The following is a 16,269-nucleotide window of genomic DNA, read 5'->3' on the forward strand; positions in this document are numbered from 1 at the left end:
TAACGTCTGTTTTCCCTTCAATTAGCTTTTGATTTTCCTTTTCCCATCTGCTTCCTTATAAAGTGAGAGAAGATACTCTGTGAAACCAAATATTTCTGTATTATCTCTTTAAGCTGAATCTGTTGAGAGTAAGATGTACATAATATTCATTCACTTCCCTTCTTTCATTCAATTATAATAGGTCTTCTTTGCCTCTTTATGAGATTCAATTTCTGTTATTTTACATCCATTTTTCTCTTTTTCCAGGATAATTGCCTTTCTACCTCTAGTTTTTTTTATTTTTTTCACAATAAAATGAAATTATACCTGCACTATCTAAATATACTTACACCAGAGATATAGCTCTCAAGAGTTCTTTACTTTTACTTTTTTATGCTTTTTTGAGTTCTGTGTTTGAACATCACATTTTCTGTTCAGGGGGCAGCTAGGTAGTTCAGTAGATAGAGCAACAGCCCTGAAGTCAGAAGGAACTGAGTTAAATTAGTTTCAGAAACTCAACACCTTCTAGCTTTGTGATTCTGGGCAAGTCACTCAATCCCAACTGCTTAAGTAAAAAAAAAAAAATCTGTTCATTCTGTTCAGTTATGGCCTTTTTATATGAAATAAATGAAATTCAACTTTATTATTGAATTCCATCTTCCTCCCTTCAAGATAATGCTCAGTTCTGCTGAATATATGATTCTTGGCTGCAATCCAAGTTCCTTTACCTTTTAAAATATCAGATTCCAAGCCCTTCAGTTTTTTAAGGTGGAAGTCTCTAGTTCCTGTGTAATCCTTTTTGTGTCTCATAGATATTTGAATTTTTTTCTTTCTGTATGCTTGCAGTATTTTCTCCTTGACCTGATAGTTCTCAAATTTAGCCACAATATTCCTTGGAATTTTCATTTTGAGGTGTCTTTTAAGAGTATATTCTGTGAATTCTTTCAAAGGATATTTTACCTTCTGATTCTAGAACATCAGGGCAGTTTTCCTTGATGATTTCCTGAAAGATGGTGTCTAAGCTCTTTTTTTCATCATGGTTTTCAGGAAGTCTAATTTAATTTTATATTGTCTTTCCTAGATCTATTTTTGAGATTAGTTGTTTTTCCAATGAGGTATTTTGCATTTTTTTTACTTTTTTTTTCCATTCTGTTTGACTGATTCTTGATGTTTCATTGAACTATTCATTTTCAGTTGGTTAATTCTAAATTTTAATGAATTATTTTATTCAGCTTCCTTTGTTAGTTCCTTTTGTATTTAGCCAATAAAAAATTTAAATGAGTTTCTTTTTGGTCAATGATTTTTTTCCATTTCACAAATTTTGTTTTTCAAAGAAAAAAAAAAGCAATTCTTTTTTTCCATTTTGTCAAATATAGTTTGTAAGGAGTTATATGCTTTTCCCACTTCATTAAATCTATTTTGTAAGGACTTTTCTTCAGATAAATGCTTTCCAAATTTTTCTGCAATATTCTCATTTTCTTTCTCCATTTTCTTCTGCCCCTCTTTTAAGATGCTTTTTGAATTTTTCCAAGAGAACCTTGTGAGATGGGACCCAGTTCATATCATCCTTTGGGGCTTTATCTGGAAATGATCTACTTTTAATGTCCTCAGGGTTTGGGGTATGTTCTCTTTCTCCATTAACAAAAAAAAAATTCTATAGTCAGAATTATTTTTCCTTTTTACTCATTTCTAAAATGTTGTGGTCTGCTTTTAGAGCAAAAAGTAGATTTTCCAAGCTTCCTCTATAAAGGACAGTCGCTGCCCTGAGTTGACGCTAACTTTTGATGCCAGGATCCTCATTATTCTGGTATTCAGGGGGTCACATTTGTTTTTTATATTTGTGTTTGATGTCCCACAGATAATCTGCTGATCCATTTGCTTGCAACCAGGAAAAAGCGGCCAACACTGTTGTACATTCTTCCCTTACATTCCCTGGTGCATAGACTCCACACTGGCCTGGGTCTCTATGTTTTCCCTGCTCTTGGTCACCTTCCTCCATGCCTTATTGTAACAGACCTTTTCTGAAATTCTTTTAAAATATTTTCTGCTTGAAATTTTTTACACTCCAAATATTTGTGCATTCTGTCACTTTCAAACCAGTTCAGAACCTTGATTTGGTGTTGCTCTGAGGGAACTCAGGGAAAGCTAAAATAAAGGCATGTCTCCTTTCCACAATCCTGGTTATACACTCTGCAACAATAATTCTTAAATTAACTCTCATACATTTATTTTCCAAGTGATTTTTTTTATTGGGTATTTTACATTTTCTTTTATTTTGTTAATTCTTATGACTTTATTGTATTAGTTAACATCAAAGGCAATCTATAAGGGATTCAATAAAATCAAACTGCATGCCTATATTGGAAGATGAAGCATGTACCTTCTAAAGAACCTTATCCTTATTAAGGCAGTAAGAAGCAGACTACATAGATGTAAGTAATGATTATTAAGTACATTATGTTAGAATTATCTCAAATGTAAATAATGGAATGACAAAGAAGGATGCACTGGGAGAAAGGGGAATGGAGAGATAGAATAGGAAAAAATATGTCACATATAAGAATCATGACAGTAATTGATTTTGAAGCCAAGGAGGAAATTGGTGGTAATGATAGCAGTGGAAGACCTTGCTCGCATCAGATTTAAACAAAGACAATAACAGAAGCTTTCACTGAGGTACAGAAATATACAATATTCATCAGAGAAATACATGGAAAAGTTACAAGGGAGGGAGAAAAAAGAAGGAATAGCAAATTAATGGAGGGATTGATCAAAAGCAAAATAGATTTTTTGACAAAATTTTGAAGGGAAAAGTGAGAAACAGTTTGACCTAAATTATATATAGACTATGATCTTGCACTGTATACCAAAATAGGGTTAAAATAAGTACATGATTTAGATAGAAAAGATACCTTAAACAAATTAAGAAAGCATGGAAAATTTTAACTTTAAGGTCTATGTAAAATGGAGGAATGTATTTGCAAACAAGTAAGAAAATATTATAAGATATAAAATGAGCAATTTCAATAAAATGAAATGTAATTTTTGTACAAACAAAATTATGTAAGTTAAAAGAAAACCAAGAATCCGGGAAGATTTTTAGAGGTTTTTTTTTTTTTTTTTCTGACAAAGGTCTCATTTCTCAAATATAGAGAGAATTGATTCAAATTAAGAACACATTTCCTCAATTGATAAATAGTCACAATATATGAAAAGGAATTTTTCAAAAGAAAAAATTAAAATTGGCTATAATCACATGAAAATATTATGATGCATTGTTGCTTAGACATATACAAATAAAATAATTCTGAAGTATTAATTCATACCAACTAGATTGCTTAGTATGACAGAAAAAGTGAGAAATGTTGGAAAGGATGTGAAGGAAAAATTGGGACACTATTGAATTGTTAATGGAGTTTTGAACTTCTCTAAAGATTCTGGAGAATAATTTAGAAGTAGAAACTGAAAGGCTGTCTATCAATTTTTTTTAATGATTGAATAAATTGAAAATGAAATGGTTGAATAAAATATTTGAATGATGGTTGAATAAAATAAATAAAATATGATTTTTTCTATCTATTTGCTGTTGCATATTGACCATATCTGAATGAAGTTATATTTGTATTTTTTGGGACCCTGTCACTGCATCCTCCTAGTCTCCAGTGCTTTGTTTTTCAAGGATTACAGTAGTAATTCATGCTACTAAGCTGCAAAAGTTTAATGTGCCAAAAGTATGCAGTGAAATTGTTGCTTTTCTGGACTTTCAAGCTTATAACAAAAATTTGGATTTAGACCAATAAAATTATGGACTTAGGCCTAGGGGAAGTACCAGTAAATATTTGCTAGTCCAAAATTGTATCAGCAAGATCCAATACAATACAATGCAAGATACAGTCTTTGTAGATTCAAAATAAAGAGTTTAAGACTGACTCCTAATTTCATGGTTTCTTTTTTTAATTTTGTTTTTATTAATTTTTATAATTGTAACATTTTCTTTGACAGTACATATGCATAGGTAATGTTTTTTAAAACAACATTATCCCTTGTACTACCTTCTGTTCCCGTTTTTCACCTCCTTCCCTCCACCCCCTCCCTATATGGCAGGGATTCTCATACATATTAAATGTCTTATAGTATATCCTAGGTACAATATATATGTACAGAACCGAATTTTGTTATTGTTGTTGCAAAGGAAGGATTGTATTCTCAAGGTAAAACGAATCTGGGAAGAGAAACAAAAAAAAAAAAAAAAAAAAAAACAAAAAAATACAGTGCTCACAGTTTACACTCATTTCCCAGTGTTCCTTTTCTGGATGTAGCTGATTCTGTCCATCATTGATCAATTGGAATTGGATTATCTCTTCTCTATGTTGAAGATATCCACTTCCATCAGAATAAATCCTCATACAGTATCATTGAAGTGTATAATGATGCCGTAGTTCTGCTCGTTTCACTTAGCATCAGTTGATGTAAGTCTCTCCAAGCCTCTCTGTATTCCTCCTGTTGGTCATTTCTTACAGAACAATAATATTCCATAACATTCATATATCATAATTTACACAACAATTCTCCAATTGATGGGCATCCATTCATTTTTCAGTTTCTAGCCACTATGAAAAGGGCTGCCACAAACATTTTGGCACATACAGGACCCTTTCCCTTCTTTAGTATTTCCTTGGGATATAAGCCCAGGAGTAGCACTGCTGGGTCAAAGGTTATGCACATTTTCATAAATTTTGGGCATAATTCCAGATTGCTCTCAAGAATGGTTGGATTCTTTAACAACTCCACCAACAATGCATCAGTGTCCCAGTTTTCCCACAGCCCCTCCAACATTCATCATTATTTGTTCCTGTCATCTTGGCCAATCTGACATGTGTGTAATTATATCTCAGAGTTGTCTTAATTTGCATTTCTTTGATCAATAGTGATTTGGAACACTTTCATAAGATTGGAAATAGTTTTAATTTCATCATCTGAAAATTGTCTACTCATATCCTTTGAGCATTTATCAATTTGAGAATGGCTTGATTTCTTATAGATTAAACTCAATTCTCTGTATCTTTTGGAGATGAGGCCTTTATCAGAACCTTTAACTGTAAAAATGTTTTCCCAATTTGTTACTTCCCTTCTAATCTTGTTTGCATTAGTTTTGTTTGTGCAGAACGTTTTTAATTTGGTGTAATCAAAATGTTCTCTTTTGTGATCAATAATGGTTTCTAGTTCTCCCTTGGAAACAAACTCCTTCCTCCTCCACAAGTCTGAAAGGTAAACCATCCTATGTTTCTCCAATTTATTTATGATTTCGTTCTTTATGCCTAAATCTTGGACCCATTTTGATCTTATCTCAGTAGTGGTGTTAAATGTGGGTCCATGCCGAGTTTCTGCCATACTAATTTCCAGTTTTCCCAGCAGTTTTTGTCAAATAATGAATTCTTATCTCAAAATTTGGGATCTTTGGGTTTGTCAAACACTAGATTGCAATTTTTATTCACTATCTTGCCCTGTGAACTTAACCTATGCCACTGATCAACTAGTCTATTTCTTAGCCAATGTCAAATTGTTTTGGTGACAGCTGCTTTATAATATAGTTCTAGATCAGGTATAGCTAGACCACCTTCATTTATTTTTTTTTCATTACTTCCCTTGAAATTCTCGACCTTTTGTTTTTCCATATGAATTCTGTTGTTATTTTTTCTAGATCATTAAAATAGTTTCCTGGGAGTCTGATTGGTGTAGCACTAAATAAATAGATTAGTTTAGGGAGTATTGTCATGTTAATTATATGCACTCGGCCTATCCAAGAGCACTGAATGTCTTTCCAATTATTTAAATCTGACTTTATTTTTGTGACAAGTGCTTCATAATTTTGCTCATATAATTCTGATTCTCCTTTGGTAGATATATTCCCAAATATTTTATACTATCGACCATTATTTTGAATGGAATTTCCCTTTGTATCTCTTGCTGTTGGATTATGTTGGTAATGTATAAAAATTCTGAGGATTTATGTGGATTTATTTTGTATACTGCAACTTTGCTAAAATTCTGAATTATTTCTAATAGCTTTTTAGCAGAGTCTTTGGGATTCTCTAAGTATATCATTATGTCATCTGCAAAGAGTGATAATTTGATTTCCTCATTTCCTACTCTAATTCCTTGAATCTCTTTGTCAGCTCTTATTGCAGAGGCTAGAGTTTCTAGTACCATATTGAATAGTAATGGTGATAGTTGGCAACCTTGTTTCACTCCTGATCTTATTTGTAAAGGTTGCAGTTTATCGCCATTACATATGATATTTACTGATGGTTTTGAATATATGCTCATTATTATTTTGAGGAATAATCCATTTATTCCTATACTCTTAAGCATTTTTAGGAGGAATGGATGTTGGATTTTATCAAATGCTTTTTCTGCATCTATTGAGATGATTATATGGTTCTTATTAATTTGATTATTAGTGTGGTCAATTATAGCAATAGTTTTCCTAATATTAAACCAACCCTGCATTCCTGGTATAAATCCCACTTGGTCATAGTGTATTATCCTGGGGATGATTTTCTGAAGTCTTTTTGCTAATATCTTATTTAAGATTTTAGCATCAATTTTCATTAAGGAAATTGGTCTATAGTTTTCTTTCTCATTGTTTGATCTACCTGGTTTAGGTATTAGTACCATGTTTGTGTCATAAAAAGGATTTGGTAGGACTCCTTCAATCCCTATTTTTTCAAATAGTTTATATAACATTGGAGTTAGTTGTTCTTTAAATGTTTGGTAGAATTCACATGTAAATCCATCTGGTGCTGGGGATTTTTTCTTAGGAAGTTGGTTAATAATTTGTTCTATTTCTTTTTCTGAGATGGGACTACTTAGACTACTTACTTCTTCCTCTGTTAATCTGGGCAAGCTATATTTTTGAAGGTATTCTTCCATTTCATTTAAGTTATCGAATTTATCGGCATAAAGTTGAGCAAAGTAGCTCCTAACTTTTTGTCACATAATTAATTTTTATTCCAGAAGTTGGAGTTGGGCAGTTTATCAAAAAGAAGATTGCTATAGACCTTGATAATTTTGTCATGTACAATTAATCTATGCCATTGATCCTATCCATTATCAGCTTGCTTTAATTATTGCTAATTTATAGTTTAGTTTTACCCTTGTTAATGTTAACCCACCATCCTTTATATTTTTTTCTTTAATTTCTTTGATGCTTTTAATCTTTTGTTCTTCCAGATGAATTTTCTTATTATTTTTTCTAGCTCTATATAATTATATGTTGGCAGTTTGATTGATATGACACTAAACAAGTAGACAAATTTTGGCAGAATTGACATGTTTATTATATTAGCTCAGCATAGCCATTAACAATTGATATTTTCCTACTTGTTTAGATGTGATTTTATATATTTGTGAGAAGTGTTTTTTAATTGTGTTCATTTAGTTCTTGGGTTTGTCTTGGCAAGTAGACCCCCAAGCCTTTTATTTTGTCTACAATAATTTTCAATGGAATTTCACATTCTTTCTCTTGCTGATGTGTTTTGTTAGTAATATATAGAAATGTTGATGAAAAGTGTACATTTATTTTATATTCTGCAACATTGCTAAAGCTGTGCATGGTTTCCAGTAGATTTTTGGATGATTTTTGAGAATTCTTTAAGTATACAATGATATCAACTGCAAAGAATGATAATTTTACTTCCTCATTGTCTATTCTAATTCCTTTAATTTCTTTTTCTTTGCTTATTGCTAAAACCAACATTTCTAGTACAATTCTTAATAATGGTGGTGATAATGAGCATCTTTGTTTTGCCCCTGATCATATTGGGAATGGGTCCAAATTCTCTCTATTACAAATAATGTTTGCTGTAGATATATACTGCTTATTATTTTAAGGAAAACTTCTTTTATCTCGATGTTTTCTAATTTTTTTAATTGGATGGATACTATATTTTGTTAAAAGCTTTTTCTGCATCTGTTGAGATTATCACATGATTTCTGGTGGTTTTATTATTGATATGGTGGAATATGGTAATAGCTTTCCTGATATTGAGCCAGTCATGCATTCCTGGTATAAATATTATTCCATTTGGTCATAATGTATTATCCTGCTTAAAACTTGCTGTAATCTCTTTGCTAAAATTTTATTTAAAATTTTGCATCAATATTCATTAGGGAGATTGGTCTTTAATTTTCCTTCTCTGTTTTGGCCCTTCTTGGTTTAATTATTAGTGTCATGTTTATGTCATAGAAGGAATTTGAGAGCAGTACTAGTTCTTTATTTATTTTTCAAAATAGTTTACATGGTATTTGAATTTATTGTTCTTTAAATGTTTGGTAGAATTCACTTGTGAATCCATCTGGGCCAGGAGATTTTTTTCTTAGGGAATTCATTAATGACTTTTTCAATTTCTTTTTTCTAAAATGGGACTATTTAAACATTTTATTTCCTCAAAACATTTGTATTCCTCAAAAAAATACAATAATAGGTTACTTCTGATAACCTGGGCAATTGATATTTTTGTGAATATTCATCCATTTGTTTTAGAATTGCAGACGCTGCCAACATTTGATTAAAATACATCCTAATTATTACTTTAATGATTTTTTAATTGATTGTAAGTTCACTCCTTTCATTTTTGATGCTGCTATGTTTTTTCATTATTTTTTCTGCTCAAATTAAGCAAAAGTTTATTTATTTTGTTATTTTAAATAAAACCAACTTAGTTTTAGTTATTAGTTCAATAGTTTTCTTATTTCTATTTTATTACTCTCATCTTGTGTTTTGAAATGTCTAATTTGGTACTTAATTAGAACAAGAAAAATTGTTCTTTTTTAACTTTTTTAGTTGCATGTCTAATTCATTGATCTCTTTCTCAATTTTTACAAGTTGCTATTAAAGATACAAACTTTCCCCTAAGAACTCCTTTGCCTGTATTCCAAAGATATTGGTTTGTTGTCTCATAACTGTCATTTCCTTGGATGAAAATATGTATTGTTCTTGTGATTTGTTGTTTGACCCTCTCATACTTTAGAACTGGATTTTTCTATTTCCAATGAGTTTTTATGTTCATTGGCTCTCTAATTAATATAATTTTTATTGCATTGTAGTCAGAAAAGGAAGCATTTACTATTTCTGCCTTTTGTATTGGATTATGAGGTTATTTTTATTCTATAATACATAGTTAATTTGTGTGTATGTTTCGTTTCATGTACTGCCAAGAAAATGGTTTATTCTTTTCTCTCCTTATTCAATTTTCTTCAGAATTCTGTCACATCTAGGTTTTCTAGGATCCTATTAATCTTCCTGTTTTCTTTCTTCTTTCTTAGTTATTTATTTTGTGGTTAGATTTGTCTGATTCTGAGAATAGTTTTGCTGTCTATTTCTTTATGTAACTGGGTTAAAATTTCTAGAAATTTGCCAGCTTTAGCACATGGTCCATACACATTTAGTATCATTTCTACTTCATTATTTATGTTCCCATTTATCAAGATCTACTTTTCCTCCATATTTCTTTTAATAAGATCTATTTTTACTCAAGTTTTTTTTTTACTCAAATTGTTTGTTTTTTCCTTTTCCAAGCTGTTGATGCTTTTATGCATACCTATCATTTCATTTGTCATTTTTTCCTTCTACCTCTCTTATTTTCCTTTTGATGTCTTTTATGAGCATTTCCAAGAAGTCTCTTTGTATCTGAGAACAATTGATCTCAGCTTTCAGATTTCTTTAGTGGACATTCAGACCTCATCTGAGTTTGTGTTTTGGTCTGCCCTGTCACCATTGTAGCTTTCTATGATCAATTGTGTGTGTGTGTGTGTGTGTGTGTGTGTGTGTGTTTCTTGCTCATTTTCTTTACTTTTCTTTTGTCATTTCATATAGATAGATAGGTATAGATGTAGATATGTTTACTTTTAAGCTCAAACTCTGCTTCTGTGGTAAAGATGGAGCTTCCCAAAGCTTTGTGTGCAACTCTGAGCCTTGGCTTTGAGTACATGAGCCCTTTGAGTTAGGAAAGAGTAGCTTTGCCTTCTCTGTTCAGGAAAGAGCCTGATTTCCTAAAATTTGCCTTTTGAGCTAGGACTGGAAGCTGCCCTCTGATCTTTTCCTTTACTGAGTCAGAATTGAGAATCTTAGTTGCTGGTTTGCTGTGATAAAGACTCTTTCAATGGCTTTCCCAGAGTCTATATGATCTGGGCTGAATCTCCTTTCACCCTAGTGAGACTGATCTTTCCTGAAGTTTTTTTTTTTTTCAATCCATCTTGATGTGGAGAGAGTTTAGTTCTGTCAGAGTCTGTTTACAAGCTTGATTTCAGGTAGTTTTCAAAATTGCAAGAGATAGAGCAACTTCCTGATTTTACTCTGTCATCTTGGTTTCACCTCTGAATTCCCAAATAGACTATTTTTGAGACTTCTAAAAACATATACTCTTTTTTTTTAATTACTAGTTTAAGGCATACCAAGAAGATCAATTTGGCATTTCCTGCATGAATGGAAATAATGTGTAATCAACCTGGAAAGATACATAATAATCAGATTGTAAATAAAGGTTAAGCACCAAACAAAATTTTACTTGATTCTGTAAGTTATAGAAAGCCACTGTAACTTCTTGCACAGGGAATGATATATTTCATTTGTACTTTAGGCAGCTAAGTAGTGTGGATTAAAAAAAAGGAAGATAAGAGATGAAAGTTAATTAGGGTATCATTTAAATAGTCTATATATGATGAAAGCCTAGCTAGAGGGGGGCAGCTAGGGTAGTGGATAGAGCCCAAGCCCTGAATTCAGGAAGACCCAAGTTCAAATCTGGTCTCACACACTTAACACTTCCTAGCTGTGTGACTCTGGGCAAGTCACACTTAACCCCAGCCTCAGAAAAAAAAAAGAAAGAAAGAAAGAAAGAAAAAGAAAGAAAGAAAGAAAGCCTAGCTAGAATAAAATTCAAGTGAATAAAGTATGGAAAAATTGGAGTTGTCAAGGCAAATGGAAACAAAAGCTAAAAGACTCTCATGTTATCCTCTCTACTTGTTCTGTTGTCCTAGAAAATATTTTGATATTTGCTTCAAAGATATTTTAATTTATTAAAATGATTTTTTTCCTTTATATATGCATATTACAACCACTATGTGGAATAGCATATGGTTTTTGAAATTTTATAACACTAAAATTTATCATTCTACAGAAAATCAGAAGGTATGATGCACCTATGCTTACAGAAACAGAAACACACAATATGAACTTGACTTGTTATTTAATTTGTATATTGTAGTGCAGAGTCTTCTGGAGCCTCCAGCCAGCCTCTTCTTCTTCCTGAGTCCTGGATCTGAATCTCCTCTTGTCCTTCCCCAGTCTAGACTGCTTGTCCAGGCCCAATATTGCCTCTTTTATCCTCCCAGAGAATGGGTGTGGGATAATGCAAGGGCTTTTGGGAAGAAGTACTCCAACCAATGAGCTTGCTCCTCTTAAGAATCTGAGCCAGAGAACTATCAAGTCAACGTGAGTTCTCACCTTGTAATTGTCCAGACAACCTGAATTCTCACCTTCTCATTGTCCCAGATAACCTGAGTTCTCACCTAGTAATCCTAACATCTCCCCCTTTCTTTTGATTTAGAACATAGGATAGTCATGACCTTGAAACATAAATCCATCAATATGAGAGGTATTACACATAATTACATAAATTACATAAGCACATAGTAACATAGTAACATAATACATGATAAAAGTATATAACAAATAACATGATCAAATAATCATAAATTGAGAATTTATAAATGCCCATAAGTCCATTGTCCATCAGTCTCATCTTGTGTGAGGAAGTCCAATGATTCCTGCTGGTTTTTAAAGTTCTTTAACAGTCTTCTTATTATCCATGCTCTTTCAGTTTCAGATGTTTCTTAGATTTTCTCCTTTATTTTGAGGTCTTTCTCTTTTTCTGTCTCTCTCTGATGGACAACGCAAATATGACTCGTTGGCACCCATCTGATTCCTTCTCCTGCTGAAGAAATACAAGCAAACCCTCTCCCCCAGGCAGTTAACCTATCTGGTCCCTTCCATTCACCACTTTCTGGATCTCTTCACATCACCTGGTGATTATCTAAGGATAGTGCAGCTGCTTGCACTGGACACTGCCCTTCTGGTGGGTTATAAAACCTGTCTGCCGGAGCCAGTGCATCTTTGTCAAAAATTAGAAAATTAATGGTATAGAGAACTAAAATTAGAAGTTCCCTAGGGCTACCTGTGGCTCCCCCTTTCTTTTGTTTTTGGAGGAGTGTCTTAATATCTCTGTTTCTTCTCTCTACTATTGCCTGCCCTTGAGGATTAAAGGGTATGCCTGTGGTATGTAAAATCTTATACTGTGCACAAAAGTGTGTAAAATGTTTGGACGTATATGCAGGTGCATTGTCTGTTTTTATTGCTTGTGGCACACCCATAATTGCAAATGCTTGTATAAGGAATTCAGTGACCACTCGGGCTGTCTTTTTTGCTGCTGGCACTGCAAATGTGAATCCTGAAAAGGTGTCTACCAAAACATGGATAAAAGATAGACAACCAAAAGATTTATAATGGGTCAAATCCATTTGCCAGATTTCACTGGGTCTCAAACCACAAAGATTCTTCCTAGAGGGAGTGTAGGAGCGTGGAAAGGAAGACAAGCTGTACAGCTTTTTACTATGCTCCTAGCTTCCTGTCTTGTGATTCCAAATTGTAAACGTAAAGCTCGAGCAGCCTGATGATATTTAGAATGAGATTCTTGTGTTTCCTGAAATAAAGGACTACTGGCTAACATGGGTAAAAGGCTATCTGCCTTTGAATTTCCATCAAAAATAGGACCTGGAATTCCACTATGTGAGTGGACATGCAAGATATAAATCTTGCCTGGATGTTTTCTCACTTGCTCTTGAAGTTCCTTAAAGAGCTGATAAATATTAGAAGCTGCAAATTTTATTTGGGCTGTGGCAATTCTTTGTACTACACCTACTGAATAGGCTGAATCAGTAATTATATTTACGTCTCCTGGGTAATAATTAAGAGCGAAGCATGATAGCAAATAATTCATTCTGTTGAGTGGATTGAAAAGGAGTCCTGACTACTCTCTTTATGGTTAAATCATGAGAGTATACAGCACAAATATTTTCTTTGGATGCATCTGTAAAGATTGTTGGTCCTTTAAGAGGAAACTTAGAAATCTTTTCTTCAAAAATCCATCGCCAATTATGTAGTAGCCAGGTAATCTTTAATGGAGATCCATGTGCAAAATTTGGAGTGGTGGCCAATAAAATTTGCCATTCTTGGATGGTCTCACAGCATACATTAATTTGTGCATTAGTATAGAATGTGTATATTTTTTCAGGACTTATTCCAGATAATTGTGTTACTCTCTTAATAGCCTTTAATAAAATTCTAGCCACAAGCACTGGGTAAGGAGTAAGGCTTTGTTCTGGTTGTGCTGGGAGGTTCACCCACTCAATCACACTGTCTCCTTGATGAAGGACTGCTGTGGGTGTCTCTTTTGTAGCAAAAACTGATATTTCCAAGGGTTTTTGAGTGACTCTTTCAACCACATTGGATAAAGCCAGTTCAACTTCTCTCAAAGCCTCTTGTGCTTCTTTTGTAAGCTGGCATGATGAATTTAAAGCACTGTCTCCCCTTAAAATGTCATATAGAGGTTGTAGTTGATTGGTAGTTAAGCCTAGCACTGGACACATCCATTGGATATCTCCTATTAATTTTTGAAAGTCATTTAAGGTGTTCAACTCCTCTGTTCTTAAAGAAAACTTTTGTACTGTGAGTGTCTTAGGATATACTTCATATCCTAAATACTGAAAAGGGGCATGTCTTTGAATTTTTTCTGTAGCTACATGCAGTTTGTAGTACTTTAATGTTTCCATGGTCTTTTGTAGACATGCTTCTAACATTTTTTTCCTCAGGTGCACATCCCAAAATACCATCCATATAATGTAACAATATTACTTTTGGAAAGGCTTTTCTTACTAGAGCAAGAGCAACAGCAACATACATTTGGCACATAGTAGGACTGTTTTTCATTCCCTGTGGCAAAACTGTCCATATATATTTTTTATAAGGCTCGGCCAAATTAACAAATTCTGCTTACTTGGTGGCAGAGAAGGTAGTTGTTATCACCAAGCACAATGATGATGAACAGTATGCCTAGGAGTCTTCTGCTGGTGGCTCTTTCACAGTCCGTGCTGACCATGGTGAGCCTATTGGCAGGGGCACCAAGGTGATCTTACACCTGAAAGAAGACCAAACAGAGTATCTAGAAGAGCGTTGAGTCAAGGAGGTAGTAAAGAAGCACTTACAGTTCATTAGCTATCCCATCACACTTTATTTGGGGAAAGAACGAGAGAAAGAAATCAGTGATGATGAGACAGAGGAAGACAAGGAGAAAGAAGAGGAAGAGCCAGCTAAAGATGAGGAGAAACCCAAGATTGAAGATGTAGGATCTGATGAAGAAGATGAGGGTAAGGACAAGAAGAAGAAAACCAAGAAAATCAAGGAGAAATACATTGATCAGGAAGAGCTGAACAAGACCAAGCCCATCTGGACACGAAACTCTGATGACATCAGCCAAGAAGAGTATGGCGAGTTTTATAAGAGCCTCACCAATGATTGGGAAGACCATTTGGCAGTGAAGCACTTCTCTGTGGAGGTTCAGCTGGAATTCAGAGCTCTTCTCTTCATCCCCCTCCGAGCTCCCTTTGATCTCTTTGAAAATAAAAAGAAGAACAATATTAAACTGTATGTTCGACGGGTATTCATCATGGACAATTGTGATGAGCTTATTCCTGAGTATCTTAATTTTATCCGAGGTGTGATGGACTCTGAGGATCTACCCCTCAACATTTCCAGAGAGATGTTACAGCAGAGTAAGATCTTGAAGGTCATTCATAAGAACATTGTCAAGAAGTGTCTAGAGCTCTTCTCTGAACTGGCAGAAGACAAAGAGAATTACAAAAAGTTCTATGAGCCCTTTTTGAAAAACCTGAAGCTTGGAATCCACAAGGACTCAACCAACAGGTGCCGTTTATCTGAACTATTACGTTATCACACATCTCAGTCAGGAGATGAGATAACTTCCCTGTCTGAATATGTATCTAGAATGAAGGAAACTCAGAAATGCATCTACTATATCACTGGTGAGAGCAAAGAACAAGTTGCCAACTCTGCTTTTGTGGACCGAGTGAAGAAGTGTGGTTTTGAAGTAGTATACATGACAGAGCCCATTGATGAGTACTGTGTGCAACAGTTAAAGGGATTTGATGGGAAGACCCTGGTCTCTGTTACTAAGGAAGGGTTAGAACTTCCAGAAGATGAAGAAGAAAAGAAAAAAAATGGAGGAGAGCAAGGCAAAATTTGAGAATTTGTGCAAGCTAATGAAAGAAATACTGGATAAGAAGGTTGAGAAATCACAATCTCCAAACGCCTGGTGTCTTCACCCTGTTGCATTGTGACTAGCACATATGGTTGGACAGCCAACATGGAACGCATCATGAAGGCTCAGGCATTGAGGGATAACTCCACAATGGGTTACATGATGGCCAAGAAGCATCTGGAAATAAACCCTGATCACCCTATTGTGGAAACTCTCAGGCAGAAAGCTGAGGCTGACAAAAAGGACAAGGATGTGAAAGATCTGGTTGATCTGCTTTTTGAGACGGCTCTGCTGTCTTCAGGTTTCTCCCTTGAAGATCCTCAGACTCGGGGGGGCGGAGCCAAGATGGCGGAGAAGAAACACACGACTCAATGAACGTCCTCACTTCCTCACAACCAATTAGATAAATTAAGCCTCAGAATAAGCCCAGGACTGATAGATACCACAAGGACTGGAAGCACGACTTACCAGCTGAAGAGAATCTGGAGTTTCAACAGAAAAGGTCAGTTCCCAGGGGAGGAAGAAGAGAGGCCAGCACAGACGGCTGGGTGCTAGCATACTCTGCTGATAGCGCTGGGAAGGGCTCTGGGATCAGAGAAGCCACTGAGATAAAGGAATCTGGCACAGGCTGTTAGCTCTTCTCTGCTAATTATTTAGCAGTTCAGAAGAGAAAGCTAAAATACCTTAAAAACTCAGATTAGATTTTCCCCGGATACTGGAGGTGACTCAGCAGATCTCGGCACCAGGGGGCGTGGCCTCAGCTACCACCTGAGAATAGTTAAGAGATTGACAAGTGGGTGGATATGGCCCAAGGCAACACACACTGCCTAGTTTAGCTGGAGGGAGTGGAACTCAGCTCCAGGAAGTCCCAGAGAAGCGGAACCTTTGAACTAGGGAC

General features: G+C 34.5%; 1 pseudogene; it reads left to right on the forward strand.

Moving 5' to 3' along the window:
- Window positions 1–2,544: 2,544 nt before the first annotated feature.
- LOC141561916 (heat shock protein HSP 90-beta-like) lies at window positions 2,545–15,746 on the forward strand (annotated as a pseudogene).
- The last annotated feature ends 523 nt before the right edge of the window (window positions 15,747–16,269 follow it).

This window comes from Sminthopsis crassicaudata, chromosome 3 (genome assembly GCF_048593235.1).
Source record: "Sminthopsis crassicaudata isolate SCR6 chromosome 3, ASM4859323v1, whole genome shotgun sequence".
Classification (NCBI taxonomy): Eukaryota; Metazoa; Chordata; class Mammalia; order Dasyuromorphia; family Dasyuridae; genus Sminthopsis; species Sminthopsis crassicaudata.